We start from the raw sequence: 18293 nt of genomic DNA on the forward strand, positions 1-18293 counted from the left end.
AAGTGATGAAGGTAATGGAGTAGCTATGACCATGGCGTATACAAGATGTCAAGTGGGTAATATGTTGTTACTGTAAGTGTTGCAGCAAATGGAAGGGCGGTTGTGTAAGGGTCGAGAGATGGGAAAATAGATTGAAGGTTTGCTATGGATCCTGTGTTGAAAAGGATATAATGAGGGCTGTTATATTGTTAAGAACACCAAGAGGGTGAGACATAGCAGTGCATTGGCACTGCTGTGAGCATGTGAAAGGCTGTAGGTGTGTGGATAGCCAAATGATGGGCGGTAAAGATATGGGGAGATGAAATGCTGGTTGTAAATAGGAAGATGATGACATTCATGTTGTTGTAAGTGCAGCGGTGCTACTGTTAAGGAATGAAAATGAGATGCTGGGAAGTAGGGATAGATGGCAAGTATTCAAGAAAGTGTTGAAGCTGGAGGAAAATGTGTGTAGAGTGTAGTAAAGTTTGGTGAAGAGGGTGAAATACGACATGTTACAGAAAATGTGCCTTCAGCAGGTGGGTGTTGTGTGATGAGATATCACAAAAGGTATGCTTTCGGCGAATATGATAGTATGAGGCCTTAAACTCATTGATGGGTCTGAGGAAGCGGTATCAGATGGCTTGATTTTTTGTATACAATGACACCTCCATCCCACCATGCTCCGTTGGTCTAATAAATCTTTGCAAGTGCTCAAACATTGTATAACTCGACACACTGGACTTTTCGTCAGCTAGGGTCGTAACACCATCTTCCTAGTTTCCACACCTATCATATCAGTAAAGTGAACATTTCCTTTACCATCATCAGCGAAATTCTTTGGATAATTGAAATGAGCACCACTTGTCTTGGCCATGATTTCTGAGACTTAGGCCCAATCACTGAGCAAGTAGACTTTTGTGAAAAATCATGACAAGGCTGGAAATCCAGACGTCTGTTGCCTTAGAATCAAAAGAGCTTAAAACAAATTTTCACAGCAGATGGGATGAAGCCTCACGATGACTTATACTGAATTTTGCAGCGAGGAGTGGATACTTATGGCAATGAAAGAGGAATCTGCAAATTGACAATAATTAGATGAACCAGATTTGGCTATCATATTTAGGATTTGAAAATATAAACTTATTGGCCGACTGGTTTTGGATATCAGAGTTAAGCATCCCACTGATCAGTAAATCAAAATTTTGAAATCAATCCTTCAGGATTCAAGCAATGAATCAATTAACTGATCAAATACAGGGCATTGGACATTCCCAATGGATGCATGACTGCAGATTGACCCTGCACCTTTTAAAAGGAATTCAAAATTCAATATATATTCTAAAATCAAAGATATATGGAAATAGAAACCATTAGATGATCTTTCTTTCTTCTTTTGTTTTTTTTGCAGAAGTGTCGTTCTGAAGTGAGCAACCAGTGGATGCGGTAATTTGAGAAACTCATCTGTAAATACGAAAGAAAGGCATGCAACCAATTTCGACCCATTGTTCCCTTATTGTAAGAATGCTTTTTGAGGAGACATTACCAGGCTTCTCTAATGCCATCCTTGCTACAGACTGCTCTGCATCTTTCTTTCGAATGGAGACATAGGAAACAACCGTGAAATCCTCCAAGTAACAACAAAATTTGCACTGGCTCTGCTGTGGAATAGCCAATCCAGGACCAAAATTCTTTGTCGATTCATCATGTGCTTCCTCAATATTATAGCATGCCTTGTTACCATACCTTTTTTTTTGTTTAAGATGATTTTCAGAGTAGCACCTTCCTTCTGGGGTGATGCTTTCGAAGTTTGATCCAGTTGCACCAAGGACATAACATGGACTTAGAGCAACTCCAACGACCACCTCAGCACCAAACCCCCATCAAGAGAATCGTGAAGAAAGATGACTGAGAAGAAAAAAAAAAGAAAAAGAAAAAGAAAAAGAAAAAAAAAACGAGTGGCAAAAGCAGCACAAGGTCGCCAGTGGCTGAGCCACATGGGGACAGGGTGGGCACGTCTTGGATGCCGTGAGGTGAAAGATGTGCTTGAATTGATGGTGCACAATAGCAGTAAATGGAAAATCATGGAATAGGAAAGAAGACAATGGGATGCTACATTTGGCTTCAAATTACAGAGAAAACCTATGGGATTATAATGCTAGCAACAAAACATGAATAAAACCCATTAGAGAATATATGCAAAATATCAGATAACAGGGAGTGCAGTGCATTAGCAGGCGTAATGAATCAATAAGCTGAAGAAAATACAACATAAAGGAACATGCAGGAAACATATGATGGACATTTAATGGATGGAATGAAAACTAAACAAGGATTATAATAGATAGCACAACATATTATAACTAAGATGTCATCAAAACCAAATACCAGGCGAGTGATAAGAGTAAAAACAAGGAGAGTAGGTAAAATTACAGAATGGTAGAAATGCAGTATTATGTAATGCCAATTGCTAAAACGAGTCAGCAATTTCAAATTACTCCTTTCAAAAGGACAAAGAATGTAACAGATGATTAAGACACGAACAAGTAAAGTAAAAGAAAAAAAAGTGAAAATAAGGAATCAAACCTTATGAGAGAAAGATTCAAAATACAAACATAAGATCGATACTAAGAAAAGAAATCAAGCTAAAAATAGAGGAAGAGAAAGAAAAACAGAAAGGTAGTCAAAACTAATAACAATGATAAAAAAAAAAAGAATTCATAGAGGAACCGTAAAAGGAGGAGAAAAGAAAGGAAAAAAAAAGGGGGGGGGGGGGGGTGTTACCCAGAACTCTAACAACAATTCACACAGGAAATCGATGGAGAGCTTCATGATAAAAAGAAGTAATGCAAAACATACTGAGATTCATCTATGGGATACCAGGCATAGCGTGATAGGCAGAGCACGATTGGCATGGATATAATATGATGGGCACCTATGAAGAAGATCAACAAGAAATGCTGATGCTGAAATGGGGATCAACCGTAGGTATATCGTGAGTAAGGAGTGATCAAGCTTTATTAATACAAGGAATTAGATATAACAAAATAAGAAGAAGACTAAAACAAATGAATGAATTAAAAGAAAAAGGGGAAATAAAACAAAGCATCAAAGCTAAAAAAAAAAGATTAGAAATCAGGAAGTATCAATCCATTATAAAAAAAAAATCAAAACCTGATGTGAACAAATAGTTGAAACCACAGAAAATTTAAAAATGAAATCAACTATGCAGGAGTATAAACGAGGGGAGATATGTTGGAATGGATACCATTCCCATTTGATGTTGCACAGGGAGGATCGATCCTGCTATATGCAGGTCGATTCCCACCTCTTGTGCCTTCAGATACAAATGAAAGAAAAATAAATGAAGAAGAAAAAGAGAGATTGGTACAGGGAAATGCTGAAAAAGAAGGTAAAGTGGTATTTAAAAAAAAGTAACTAGAAATAAAGAATAAGTGATTCCATACAAGGGAATGCAGTAAAAAGAGAAGCGAGTCTTACTAAAAATTAAAAGGGTAGAAGGGAAGTGGTCACTTACCTGTGGCTCTGTAGAAGAAAGGGGGAGTTCTCCTTTACTCTCTCTTGTCAAGCTCCCTGTAGCTGTAGGGATTCTGAAGTAGGAAGGAGAAGAATGGCACTTTGTTGTGGGTTTTCCTTGAGAATCTAAAATGCAGGGGAAGAGGGGAGCTTCGTTAAAGAGGAAGAGGGGAAACTTCGTAAAAGAGAAAGAGAGGGCGATGGTGGGGTGGTGAAAAACGGATGTCAAACCCTTCTCCTTCGTGCTTCTTTTAAAGAGGGAGAAGAAGCTTCGGGAGGATGAGGGTTGTTGGAAATCGAAGGTGGAGAGGAAGGCGAAGGCAGATGGGCGAAGCAGAGAGAGGAAGGGAGTTCGAGAGCGGGAAGGGGCCGTTACAAGTTTTCTTAAATTCCAAAAAAGGCTCCATCAAAAGGATTTTTCATAAAACGGTTTCTCAAACGAGGTTTTCAGCAAAACTAGTTTCAAAAAAAAAAGAAAAAAGGTTTAAACGACATACTTTCTGATTTTTTGGATTTTTTTTGTTATTTTTCTTTTGGCATTTTCCACATTTTTTGGTGTTTTTAAGATAAATCTATGAAAATTACGAGAAAACAAAAGGATTTTAGAAATACTTTGTAAATTTTGAAAATATTTACAAGAGAAAGTTTTTGAGAGTTTTAACGTTGTTCTTTGGAAAATCCTTCAAACAAATGGGTTAGAAATGAAAATTGGGTCTGGTTTCCAACAAATCCGAGAAATGAATGAAAATTTTATCAAAAATTGACCTGATTGTTCAAAAGATAGACCCAGAGGCCAACAAGGAAAATTTTTAGATTTTTGGGAAAATTTGGGGTGTTCACAGATGCCCCTCTTTGTTGCTAAGCCGGTTGTAAGCCGAGCTTAGTGGCAAAGAAGACACGCCAAATTTTCTAAAAAAATGCCCCAGTCAGAATGTCTGAACTGGGTGTGGAGGAATTAGTTTTGAGAAGGCTTTTATTTTTTTAGGTTTGGTTCCTTACCCTGAAAGATTTTGGGAAGCAAACAAAATCCTCGAGAAGAAAGTAATTTGGACAGAAAAAATGAGGAAATCGTGGTGGGATTTTAGGATGACTATCTCAAAATGGTAAAAGGAGAGATTAAAGAAGTCTCATGGCCGAGACAAAGATGAGATTTTTTTTTTTTAAAAGACACAGGCTTAGCCATTAACCTGGATGGGACATTTTTTGAAAAATACCTCGTGAGATGAGGTTCAAGTATAATTTTTTATTTTGAACGGATATACAAAGCATGGATTCCTCGATGGGAAGAACCATGATGGGACTAAGAGAAATACCTCACCAGAATGAAGCAATTCTCTTTAAAAGGTATACACAATGCTACGTTGTATCAAAATAGATATTGAGTATTTGTCTCATTTTTGGATAACCAGAAAATTTTGCCCATAAGATGAACTTGTAATTGATTTAAGTGCTTGAAAGCGTGCACGTATGTGCGAAAGATATTCCCTCTTTTCACCTAGAGTATTTCCTCCAAAATGAAGTTAACTTCCTGAATTCAGGAGTCAGATTCAAATTTTAAAGTTGTTGAGTTTCTTCAAGGAAGTTATCTATTTCCTTGATATGAATATAAAAGAAATACTCTTAATTTCATAAAAGCAAGCAGTGAAAAGATATTGATGAAAGGATTTTGCATGAGAAAAGATGATTTCTGACAATTTTGGTAGTTTAATATCCTGAGGCTTTTCCCATAATGATCTTTTTGGCACTCTTTTTGAGACATTAAGCTTTCTTGGGTTTTCAGGGGGAAGTTCATTACATCATCCTTCATTTTGAATATGTTCTGTCTTTTCTCTATTTTTTTTTATCGGGGAAGGGTACATCACAAACTCCGTCATCTTGGAGATGCTCCGATCCTCCTTTTTCTCAGGAATTATATTGGCTCAGCGATAAAAAAAAATCTTGATGATAGCAACAATCAAATATCTTTTAGGGTTTGTCGGGAGGCTCAGCGCAGTCGCCTTCATCTTGGCGGTGATCTGAACGTTCTCTAGAAAGATCTGTCACAAACTCCTTTATCTCGAAGATGATTCAAATCTTCTTTGGCCCCAAGGGTGGAACTCGCATATTGGTTTTCATCTTGACGACAATTAAGAGATCCCCTTTGCGGATATTTGATTGAAGCTTTAATGAATGAATGAGGAGATATGGATTGAGTGAATTCTTTTTATCGCTCAGGGTATGTCCACTGCCTGATTGCCAGAAAAATCAACTTAAAACATGCGCCATAGCTATGATCAATATCGATTTGCTTCTGACTTTTCAACATCATTGAATATTTCTTTTGCTAATCATACCAAGGATATTTCTTACATCCTCTTCGTTGACAACAAAGTCTGATTTGAATTTTACTTTTTTTCGCAAAAAAGCTTCACCTTTTTGAAAAGAATACTAGAGGTAATCCGAGGTGATACTTTTGTGCAATAAAGTATTTGAATCAACACATATTTTAGCAGATTGGCAAAGTTTTTGAGAATCCTTTGTGAAATAATCACTTAATATAGATTTTGATATGACTTTTAGCTGAATATTTGGAAGAAATAATATGAAAAATATTGGTTTTATCACACAACATTGGCTCAACAGGGACTTAACCTAAGAGCCGCAAAGAATATTGGATCTGTAGGGATTCATCCTATAGACTAATTTTTTGAAAAAATGAAGTTAATTTAATAGGAATTCAACCTAAGAATTTGCAAAAGAATTTTCTGAGCAGTAAAAATTTATCCTACAGACTGAATTTTTGAAGAATAAATTTGGTTCAATAGGAATTCAACCTAAGAACCGCAAAAGAATATTGATCAGTAGGCATTCAACCTACAATAGGAATTTAGCCTACAAAAATGAATTTGGTTCGATAGGAATTCAACCTAAGAACTGCAAAAGAATATAGATCAGTAGAAATTCAACCTACAGATTTTATTTTTTGGAAAATGAAATTGGTTTATAAAAGCATATGGATCAGTAGAAATTCGACCTACGGATTGATTCTTTGACGAATGAATTTGGTTCAATAGGAATTCAACCTGAGAACCACAAAGAATACTTTGATCAGTAGGAATTCAACCTATAGATTGAAATTTTGAAGAATGAATTTAGTTAAACAAGAATTCAACTTCAGGATTACAAAAGAATATAGATCAGTAGGAATTCAATCTATGGATTTGCTTTTTGAAAAAAATGAATTTGGTTTGATAGGAATTCATCCTAAGAACCGTAAAAGAATACGATTCAGTAGGAATTCAACCTACGGATTGGATTTTTGAAAAAAATGAATTTTGGTTTATTAGGAGTTCAACCTAAGAACTGTAAAAGAATATGGATTAGTAGGAATTCAACCTACAACTTGAAATTTTGAAGAATGAAGCAGGTTCAATAGGAATTCAACCTAGGAACTGCAAAAGACAGAGAGATCAGTAGGAATTCAACCTATAGATTGAATTTTTGAAAATGAAATGGGTTCAGAAGGAGTTCAACCTAAAGATCGACCTTTTGAAGGGAAATTGGTCCAGAAGGAGTTCATCCTAAGGGCCTTGATCGGTAGGATTTCAACCTAAAGATTAATCTTTGAAAAATGACATCGGTTTAAAAGGAACTCAACCCAAGAACCTCAGATCAGCAAGAATTCAACCTACATCTTGACTTATAAATGGTCTGAAGGGGATTCAAAATGAGAACTGCGAATTAGTAGGAGTCCAACCTAAAGATCGTGGATCAGTAGGAGTTCAACCTAAAGATCGACTAAAGGAAAGGGTCCTAAGGGGGTTCAACCTAAGGACTGTGAATCAGTAGGAGTTCAACCTAAAGATCGCGGATCAGTAGGGGTTCAACCTAAAGATCCATGGAAGGAATGGGTCCTAAAGGAGTTCAACCTAAGGACTGCGAATCAGTAGGAGTTCAACCTAAAGATCGCGGATCAGTAGGGGTTCAACCTAAAGATCGACTGAAGGAATGGTCCTAAAGGGGTTCAACCTAAGGACTGCGAATCAATAGGAGTTCAACCTAAAGATCACGGATCAATAGGGGTTCAACCTAAAGATCAATGGAAGGAATGGTCCTAAAGGAGTTCAACCTAAGGACTGTGAATCAGTAGGAGTTCAACCTAAAGATCGCGGATCAGTAGGGGTTCAACCTAAAGATCGATGGAAGGAATGGGTCCTAAAGGGGTTCAACCTAAGGACTGTGAATCGGTAGGAGTTCAACCTAAAGCTTCGCTGATCAGTAGGAGTTCAACCTAAAGATCGATTGGGTTAAGAAGGAATTTTGGTTTATGAAGGGATTCAACCTGTGAGCCATATTGGTTTGACAGGGGTTCAACCTACGGGCTATTGATTCTATAGGGGTTCAACCTAAAGATCACAATTTAAGAAGGGAGGGTTCAACTCGTGGGTTGAATGGACGATCATAGTTAGCCGTATGTGGTCCAATTTTCAAGATTGACCCCTTATCCTGAACGGGGATAAAATTTGGCAAAAATTGATAAAGGCTTGATAAAGAATCGAAAGAATCAACAAAATTTGATAAAGAATCAATAAAATTGATAAAACTTGATAAAGAATAAAATTTTGATAAAGATTTGGCAGAAGCTTTAAAAGATGAAGAAAGACATTCAGGACTATCCCTTATCCTAAAGAAAGACGGACCTCGTAGAACGAGGTTTCAGGTTTATCTCTTAACCTGAAGGGGGAAAGAATAAAATTGGTAAATTTTAAAAGATTGATAAAAGGTTGATAAAGAATCAAAAGAATTGATAAAAAATGATAAAGGATTAAAAATTTGATAAAATTTGATAAAAAATAAGAAACAAAGAATTGACAAAGATTGACAAGGATTTTGGTAGAAATTGGTAAAAATTCGGTGGAAAACTGAGGATACTTGGAAGACAATGAAAGACTCCAGGATTATCCCTTATCCTGAATAAAGAAGGACCTCGTAATGCAAGGTTCGAGTTTATCCCTTAACCTGAGCGGAAAATTCAGAAGGAAAAAGGAATACCTCATGGGAAAAAGGCATCAGATTTATTCCTTAACCTGAAAGGGTAATTTTAAAACAAGAATTGACAAGACAATTTAATAAAATTGATAAAGACGAATAAAGATTGATAAGGCTGATAAAAATTTGACAAATGAAAGGAATTGAAAAAAAAAATTGAGGAAAAGAGTTTGTTTGATTCTGCCTGCATGCGGGATCTTAAAAATGAGATAAGAATGTTTATAAGAAAATCATTTTTGGAAAGAGGATCAACCGTGAAGTTGATTTTGAAGAATGATCAACACGAGAGCTGATCTTTTGAAGAAGAATCAACACGAGGGTTGATTTTTGAGAAGAGATCATCATGAGGGTTGATTCTTTGAAAATAATGATTTTAAACTGATTTTTGAAAAGGAGAATCAACGCGCTGGTTAATTTTGAAAAAGATTGGGTCAAAATTTTGAACTTTTGGTGATCATGATGAAGATTTTGCAAAAATTTTCAGCTTTTCATGATTTTGAAAGACCCCCATAGGTAATATCATTTCTCTCATGGAGGATTGTCGGGATTGTCCCTCATCCTGAAAAGAATAGGAATCTGATGGCAAAAGACTATTTTGAAGCGTAAATGAAATTTAATAAAAGATGCCCCAATATGGCGAAAGAAATAAGAATTGAACCTCATAAATAGGAAGGAAGTTGACATTTCATTTATAAGCAAACTGATAGCAAAGGCTGAAATATTTACAAGTATCTTTGACCAAAAGGTCGCAAAAGACTCGGGCTAACTTGCCCTTACAGGATGGTTGGTAAAGAAAATGGAGGAGAGCAGAAAGACTCCAGCATTGTCACTTTTTTGAATGATTAGAGGAAGGCTTGGTCGGGACGATGGGTTGCTCTTTGTCTTCATCCTCTATCAAAAGATGTTTATCGTTGTAGTCCTGGATGATATTTTTCAGAACAAAGCAGTGCTCTGTGTCAAGCCCCACTGTTCGGTGATACTTGCAGAACTGTTCTTTGAAGCTGCCCAAGATTACTGGAGGATAGACAGCTTTTGGCAGACGAATCATATTCTTCGTAAGCATGTATTCCAGAACCTCCTCGAGTGTCTACTCCAAAGGGGTGAATTCACGCTTTGGTTTTTCCTGATCCTTTTCCCGCTGCTGAGAATTGGGTTGGGAAGGCTTTTTGTTGTTGAAAGACCTCCCTTTTTGACCTCTGAATCCTAATGAATTGTTGACATGATCATCCTTGTTACCCTTGTTGTCGGATGAGGAACTAGCAGAAAGAGTGAAATGGGCTTTCTTCTTTGCATCTTGGTTGCCCCTTGCCAGGGTGATACCGTCATATACTCCGTTATCTATTCCCATCTCGAGCCATTCAGCTCGTTCAATGAGTTCGATGAACGATTTTGATGAGAAGGTGAAAATTATTGAGTACTTTACATATATTTAAGTAAAGAAGTGACAATTTGTAATAAAAATACTAATGTACTACAAATCATTAAATTGAATAAAGACAAAACCAGATGATAACTTACACTCCAATGTTCAATGTACTACAAATCATTTATTATAAGAATAGACCTTTTACAAATTATATCTCATCTAAAATACAACAACGAATAGTGTACCCCAAATGCTACACTTATAGAAAGAAGACTTTTCGAAAAACCAATATAGTACACATATCTTTTTACACAAAGTTGTTTTTGAATTGACTTGACATCTCACATCTTAAAAGGACAATCATTTCAAAAAGGCAACAACTATTTTTTTTAGGCTATATATACACTAACAAAATAGTATTTAAAAAAAAAAAAGACACGTGGGCTTACAAAGAGAAAAATTTCTATTCAGTATTCGAAAAAAAGAGCCTAGAAAAAGAAAGAGAAAAGAAAGAGAAAAAGTCAAGAATAACTCTTTGACAAAGAGAATCATCTGAGTGAAAAGAGAACATTCTGAGAATCCTCATTCGTGCATTTATATCATTCTGGAGGTTCTATAGGAAGTATTGTAACTTTCTGTTTCAGTGTATCCTTTCTCTGTTGAGAGAAGTAGACCTTTGTGAAAGAGGGTGTTTCCCTTCTCTGTTGAGAGAAGTAGACCTCTGTGAAAGAGGGTGTTTCGCTTCTCTATTGAGAGAAGTAGACCTCTGGGAAAGAGGGTGTTGTACTATTTATCCGGTAACTCGGATTTTATAGTGAAAGGCTCAAGTGTTTTGCTTGGGCACTGGATATAGGTCAGTAACTCGACCAAACCAGTATAAATCTAGTGTTTTATGTGTTGTGCCTGATTGCCTTTAATTTTTATATTACCGATCTTTTTATATTTTACTATTCACCCCCCCTCTACTCGAATTTCATTTGGTATCAGAGCAGGTTTTGCTGGTTTCAACATAACAAGTCTTCCAGCACAAAATGGCATCTACCTCTTATGCTCGTGATATTGAAGGTCAACACGCATATCGCCCTTCTTTCTTCAACGTCTCCAACTATGGATACTAGAAATGCATAATGACTATATTTCTAAAGTCTACAGATTTTGCTGTATGAAAAATTGTTGAATATCCATACACATCTCCATCCTCAGACTATAGCTTATGGTCTGATGAAAAAAAGAAGATGGCCAATCTAAATACAAAGGCTATGAATGCTTTGTATTGTGCCATTGATCAAAATGAATTCAATAGAATATCTATTTGTGAATCTGCTTATGATATTTGGCATTCTCTGGAAGTTATTCATGAAGGAACCAACAAAGTGAAAGAAGCCAAGATTTCATCTCTGGTTCGAAAATATGAGTTGTTCAAAAGAACAAAGATGAACCCATCACATAGATGTTTACAAGATTCACAAACATCACCAACAACCTTAAATCACTGGGAGAAACTTATTCCCAGACTAATAAGGTAAAGAAAATTTTGAGATCTCTCACAACTGATTGGGAGAAAAAGACAACAACTATTGAAGAAGCTCAAAATTTATCCAAGCTTACATTGAATGACTTAATAGGCAATCTTATGGCCTATGAAGTCCATATGAAGAAAAGAATGGAAGAGGAACAACCTACAAAGAAAACTCTAGCCTTCCCAGCCCTTTCTGAGAACGAGGACTCAGAAAAGGAATCTGAAATCGCGCTGCTTACTCGAAAATTTCAGCGCTTCATAAGAAAGAATAGGCTGTCAAATAAGCACAAGGAAAAGAAAGATTCTAAGGAAGATTCCATGTGCTATCAATGCAATAAGTCAGGTCACATGAGACGTGACTGTCCTCTTTTAAAAAGGAAATACAAAATTGAGGAACCAAAGAAAAGGTTTTTCAAGAAGAAGGCTCTACATGCTCAATGGGATGATTCAGAACCATCCTCAAGTGAAGAATCAAGTGATGATGAAGTCGAAAATGCCAACATGTGCTTCGTGGCAGAAAGTTCTGTAAGTGAATCCTTTGATATTTCTTTTGAAGAACTTCAAAATGCTTTTCAAGATCTTTTTGAAGAATCAAGAAAAACGATTCTCAAAAACAAAAGTTTGAAATCTGAAAATCTAGAGCTTCTCCAGAAAAATAAAGAACTCAGTATTGAAAATTTTGAGTTGAAAAAGAAAAATTTTATCCTTACTTCTGAAATCAACTCTACAAATTTCAAGACAAAAAATCTTCAAGTAGAAATTTCAGAATTGAAAAGCAAAACTAAAAACCTTATGAAAACGGTTTTCAAGTTTACCAAAGGGAAAGAGAACCTGGATAAACTCTTATCCTCTCAAAAACTCTCTTTTTACAAGAATGGTATTGGTTACTCTCATATAAATAAACCTTCTTGTATGAATAAAAAGACTATTTTTGTCAAAGGTTCTGCTGAACCTAAGCAAGAGTATTACAACTTTCATACTATATACTCCTCTAAATTTGTAGACAAACCCAAATCAAAATGGATATGGGTACCAAATTCTAACAAAAAGGGACCCGATCGGGTGCCACAAAGAATTTTTACTTGATATTTTGCAGGCTCTAAAGAAGAAGAACAAATGGATACTAGAGAGTGGATGTTCAAAACATATGACAGGACATCCTGATCTTTTTGTTGTTCTTCATCATAAAGAAGGAGGAACCGTCACCTTTGGAGATAACAACAAAGGGTTGATAGTTGATATTGGCAATATTGGTAATATCGATAAACCTCTTATCAAAAATGTTCTCCTTGTTAAAGGTTTAAAACATAACCTATTAAGTATAAGTCAAATGTGTGATACATGTTATAACGCTAGTTTTAAACATGATGCTTGTCTTATAGCAGACACCAACGGAAATATTATTTTAAAAGGTATAAGAAAAAATAATATATATGAATTATACCTAGAAAATTTTACTGAACACTGTCTTATAGCCAATAATGACTCTCAAAATTTATGGCACATGAGAATGGGTCATGTCACCTCTAAATATATGTCTAAATTAGCTAAGAACAATTTGGTATGTGGGTTACCTAAAATATCTTTTAAAAAGGACTATTTTCGTGATGCATGTTAGTTAGGAAAACTGTCAAAATCATCTTTTAAATCAAAAAATATTGTTTCAAGCAAAAGACCTTTAGAGCTTCTTTACCTGGATCTTTTTGGTCCTTCTAGAGTAGCTAGTCTTAATCACAATAAATATGCTTTTGTAATTGTAGATGATTACTCAAGATTTACTTGGGTAATATTTTTGAAAAACAAAAGTTATACGTTTTGTCAATTTGAAATTTTATGTAAAAAGTTACAAAACGAAAAGTCTTCTACTATTATCAATATTCGTAGTGACCATGGAGGAAAATTTGACAATGATCTTTTTGTAAATTTTTGTAACTTGCATGGTATTTCACATAACTTCGCATTTCCTATAGCTGCACCTCAAAATGGTGTAGTAGAAAGAAAGAATAGAACCCTTCAGGAATCTGCTAGAACTATGCTCAAACATAATAATCTTGCTAAATATTTTTGGGCAGAAGCTGTTAATACGGCATGCTACATATCAAATAGAGTTCTTATCAGGCCCTTATTAAATAAAACTCCCTATGAATTATTCCATGACAGAACTCCAAGGATAGACTACTTTAAAGTCTTTGGGTGCAAATGCTTTATCCTTCACACAAAAGATAGCCTTGATAAATTTGATGCTAAATCTGTTGAAGGCATATTCTTAGGATATTCAAGTCATAGTAAAGCATGCAGAGTTTTTAATAAGAGTTCAAATACCATTGAAGAATCTATGCATGTCATTTTTTGTGAATCTATTGATAAATCTGTTCATAAGCAGACTAACGATGATGATGTTGAAAGTACATATTTCTTCTTAGATAACACAGCTAAACCTAATGAAGATGATTCTCAAAGAACATTTGCTGAAATTAGAGATCATCCTCAAAAGCAGATTTTGGGAGACCTGACCAAGGGGGTTCAAACTAGAGCTCAACAGGAATGAATTGCAAACATGGCATTCATATCTCAACTTGAACCAAAGAAGATTGATGAAGCCATCATTGACAAGTTCTGGATGCTAGCCATGACTGAAGAACTAAATCAGTTCCAAAGAAATGATGTCTGGGATCTTGTACCAAGACCTAAAGATCATCAAATTATAGGGACAAGATGGATCTTCAGAAACAAGCTGGATGAAAAAGGTAATGTTATAAGAAAAAGATTTGGGTTTAAATTTGAAAATACAACTATTTTATGTGATAATACTAGTACTATAAACCTATCTAAAAATCCTATTTTACACTCTCGAACTAAACACATTCAAATTAGACACCATTTTTTAAGAGAACAAGTCCTAAACAACATAATCAAACTAGAATTTATTCCCACTAATAAACAATTAACAGACATTTTCACTAAACCATTGAAAAATGAAGACTTTATAAGAATTAGAAGAGAGTTAGGAATATGTAAATTAAGTGATTTATAAATTTAATCCATATAACTAATTAAAATAAAATTCAATTAGTCTACTCGAGTTCACCTCTACAAAATATTAAAATATAACTTAACTACAAATTTTTGCCTAACAAGTAAGAATGATAGAAACACTTTGTGTCAAATCATTTTTTTTTCGAATTACTATAAAAAGTGTTTATATTTTTTTTACCTTTCATCACCTTTTTCAAAGTTAACAAGAGTCTTTGCTTGGATTCACGCACATTACAAGTTATGATAATAACAAACACTTTATGTCACCTCTCTTTTTTAAATATATCATTTTTCCAAAGTACACTCTACTTTTTGTCCAATCACCTTTTTCACCTCTCTATAAAAATTCATATAAAAACTCCTCGACAAACTTGTCTTTCCTTTTACTTTTTAATTATTAAATATTCTTTTCATTAGTACCATATTTCTCTTTCTCTATCTCTTCTACGAAATGTGTATCCACCTTTTTGTCATCTCAAAACCGTGGCTTTGACTCCTTTACAAGTATTGAAAAACTATTTTTTTTTTTCAAAAACCATGAACTCCCTCCTATCGAGTTTCTTTAAAACTATGTCTTTCAAATATACATTAATTCATGTCAATCATGACATTACTTTATGTCATTCTTTCCATGTCAATCATCTATTACTTTTGTCCTCTTTTCCACTCATATCTTATTCTAAAATCTATGAATGACATCACCTTTTCTTTATGTCAACTATTTCTTCCTCTACGTCAATCCATAAAAACTACTTTTTATATAAGCAATCATCACTCTTCTCTCATAAGTCTCCTTTGTTTTCTTCTAAATGCTTCCCATACGAATTTAGATTCTATCCTCTTTTAAGTAATTTTTTTTGTTGTTGTTTGTTTTATTAGGCCATTATTTATCTCTCATAATATTGCCTTATAACACTCTTACACACCTTTCCTTTCACGATTCTTTTTTACATCTCATCACATCTTCACATGGAAATCTTTAAAATCTATGGATCATAATTCACATCATGGAACACACCTCGTTGGCTTTATTCTTTCATCATATCCATATTTTTTTCACACTTGACAAATACTACAATACGTTGGATTCTCCCATATTAAAAGTTCCTTATAAAGAAAAATAATGTTTGAAACTATGTTCTTCTTGTCATCTTTTCTAATATAATATACTCTCATCAACACTATCTTCCAAAGAATGATTTGATTTATCATTCACAAGCACCTTAAGCTACAACTCACGAGTTCTCAATTCAACTACCTTCTAAATTTCATTCACTTCAATTGTCATTCACTTCCTTTCACAATAATTTTCATCCCTCTATTTAATGAAATAATTCATTCCTCACCAATTCATTTAAAATTTTTATCATCCTACAAGCTCCTAATCTCTCCAAGTCCTTATTTTTTTAAGCCTCTACTCTCTCAAGACCACTTGCAATGGCATCATCTGCTTCACGATCCTATGATGACAACATGATTGAAGCAGCTGAATTGAGATTTCCATATCTCATTCACCAATACAACTCCATTAATTCTATGTTGATTCAAACTTGTAAGCTGGTTCACTTTGAAGCCTTTCCTTCTTTAGACCTCCAAACCTCTCTCTCTGATTTTGTCTGTATCTTAAGATCATCCAACCCTATGACCATTTATCCTCAACTAATCAAAATCTTCTACACCAACCTTTCAGTCGACCATGACCAATCAACCATCACCACCATGGTCCATGGAAAAACTTTTTCTTTCAACATTTCTCAGTTAGGTTATATTCTTAATATTTTTTCTTATGGCATTGAACTCCCCAACATAGTACCTATAGATCATACTATGTTTAAGAAGATCCTCTACTCCACTCGTTCAACCCATTTTCCGTGGCAGAAAAGCAATTTGAAGCCTCATGTTTGCTATTGTCACAAATCCTCTCCTCAAATGTCTTCCCTAAACCGCCATCCAAGGGATTCATTGCAACCTCTTCTCTATGCGATCTTCTGTAACTTTCCAATAAACTGGTCCAGTATCATTTTCAACAACATGATTAATTTTCATTCTTTCCGCTCTCTTCCATTTGGTTATTTCATCACCCACATTCTTCAATACTTCCAAGTGCCACTTCAAACTGATGTTGTCTCCTACCCCATTCATGCTTTTGATGACTCCTATCTCCCTGAGGAAGGGTCACCTCAACACCTATCTGACGACGAAGGCCATGGTGAAGCAGATCCAGCAGCAACTTCTTAACTAAACATCTTCTCAACAATTGTCAACGTCCAGAATTCCCAGGATCTCCTTCTGAGGAACCAAGCCTCTCTACACCACACCTTTGAATCTTTGAAGCTTGTCCAAGATGCTTTACTCAAGAAGTTCAATCCCACCTCTGATTCTGAATAAACCTTTTCATTTTTATTTTTTTGGGTCTGTAATAATAATTCTTTTATACTCTGATCCCCTTCTTTTTGTCTCTAACAAATGGGGAGAAAAACCGTGCCTCCTATGATGGAGAAAAATACTATGATCTTTTTAAACTTAAACTTTTTATGTTTTATGCATTTTTATGATATCATTATTGCTATGCATATGGCTTTTTTGATAGGGGGAACATATTTTGTCATCATCAAAAAGGGGGAGAATGTTGAGAAACTAAGTTTTGATGACACTTAATATAATATACTGCCATATATGCTTTAATATGATATGATGATATGCCTTCATGAAAAATGTTATATTATGACTGAATATGATTTGTCATGCATTTAACGAGTATTTGATGCAAGGTTATTTCCCCTGAGAAGAATGGAGACAACCTGATCAAGTACAACTATTTGATGGAATCATACTCTCTGAAGAAAAAGCTTGATGGGCCATACATTCTTAAAGACTATTCAAGAAGATCGACTACTTCAAGATGAAGACTTTGTTTTCTTTAGAGTCATATGTAACAGAACTTTCAGAAGCATGCATATTGCACATTTCACGTTTTATCATACAAGCCATCTTTTTACAAAAAAATATGTTTTATAAAAGGATACGATTTTTCAAAAAGCACCTTTTTGAAACAAATCATTGTACCTTCTTACAAGTATTTATGAAAAAAGGTATTTTGACAAGATATAATAGCTCATGATTTCAAAAGCATTAATTGTACTTTCTAACATGCAATTATAAAAAAGACAACTTGAAAAGAAATAAAAGCTAATGATTTCAAGTATGAAAGAAAAAGACAAAATGAATTTAAGACATAATACATAATCGACTATCATGAGTTAACAAAACAAATATTATTATATACCAAAACAATTATGTTTGAAAAAGACTTTATTCACTTTATACACTTAAGAATGTCGACTTACTTAAAGTCATCATTCCTTCTGTAAGCATTAAAAGCCACCTTAAAAGCCTTTGACAAATGACCATTTATTTATTATTAAAATCCGCACTCAAGAATGTCGACTTACTTAAAGTCATCATTCTTTTTGTAGACATTAAATAACACCTCATAAAGCATTTGAGAAATGACCATTTACAAATAAAGTACTCAACAAAGTATTTATTGTACTTACATATATTTAAGTAAATGAGTGACGATTTGTAATAAAAACACTAATGTACTACAAATCATTAAATTGAATAAAGACAAAACTACATGATAACTTACACTCCAATGTTCAATGTACTACAAATCATTTATTATAAGAATAGACCTTTTACAAATTATATCTCATCTAAAATACAACAACGAATAGTGTACCCCAAATGCTACACTTATGGAAAGAAGACATTTCGAAAAAGCAATATAGTACACACATCTTTTTACACAAAGTTTTTTTTGAATTG

This window comes from Nuphar pumila, chromosome 4 (assembly GCF_984573655.1).
Source record: "Nuphar pumila chromosome 4, dmNupPumi1.hap1.1, whole genome shotgun sequence".
NCBI classification, from domain to species: Eukaryota; Viridiplantae; Streptophyta; class Magnoliopsida; order Nymphaeales; family Nymphaeaceae; genus Nuphar; species Nuphar pumila.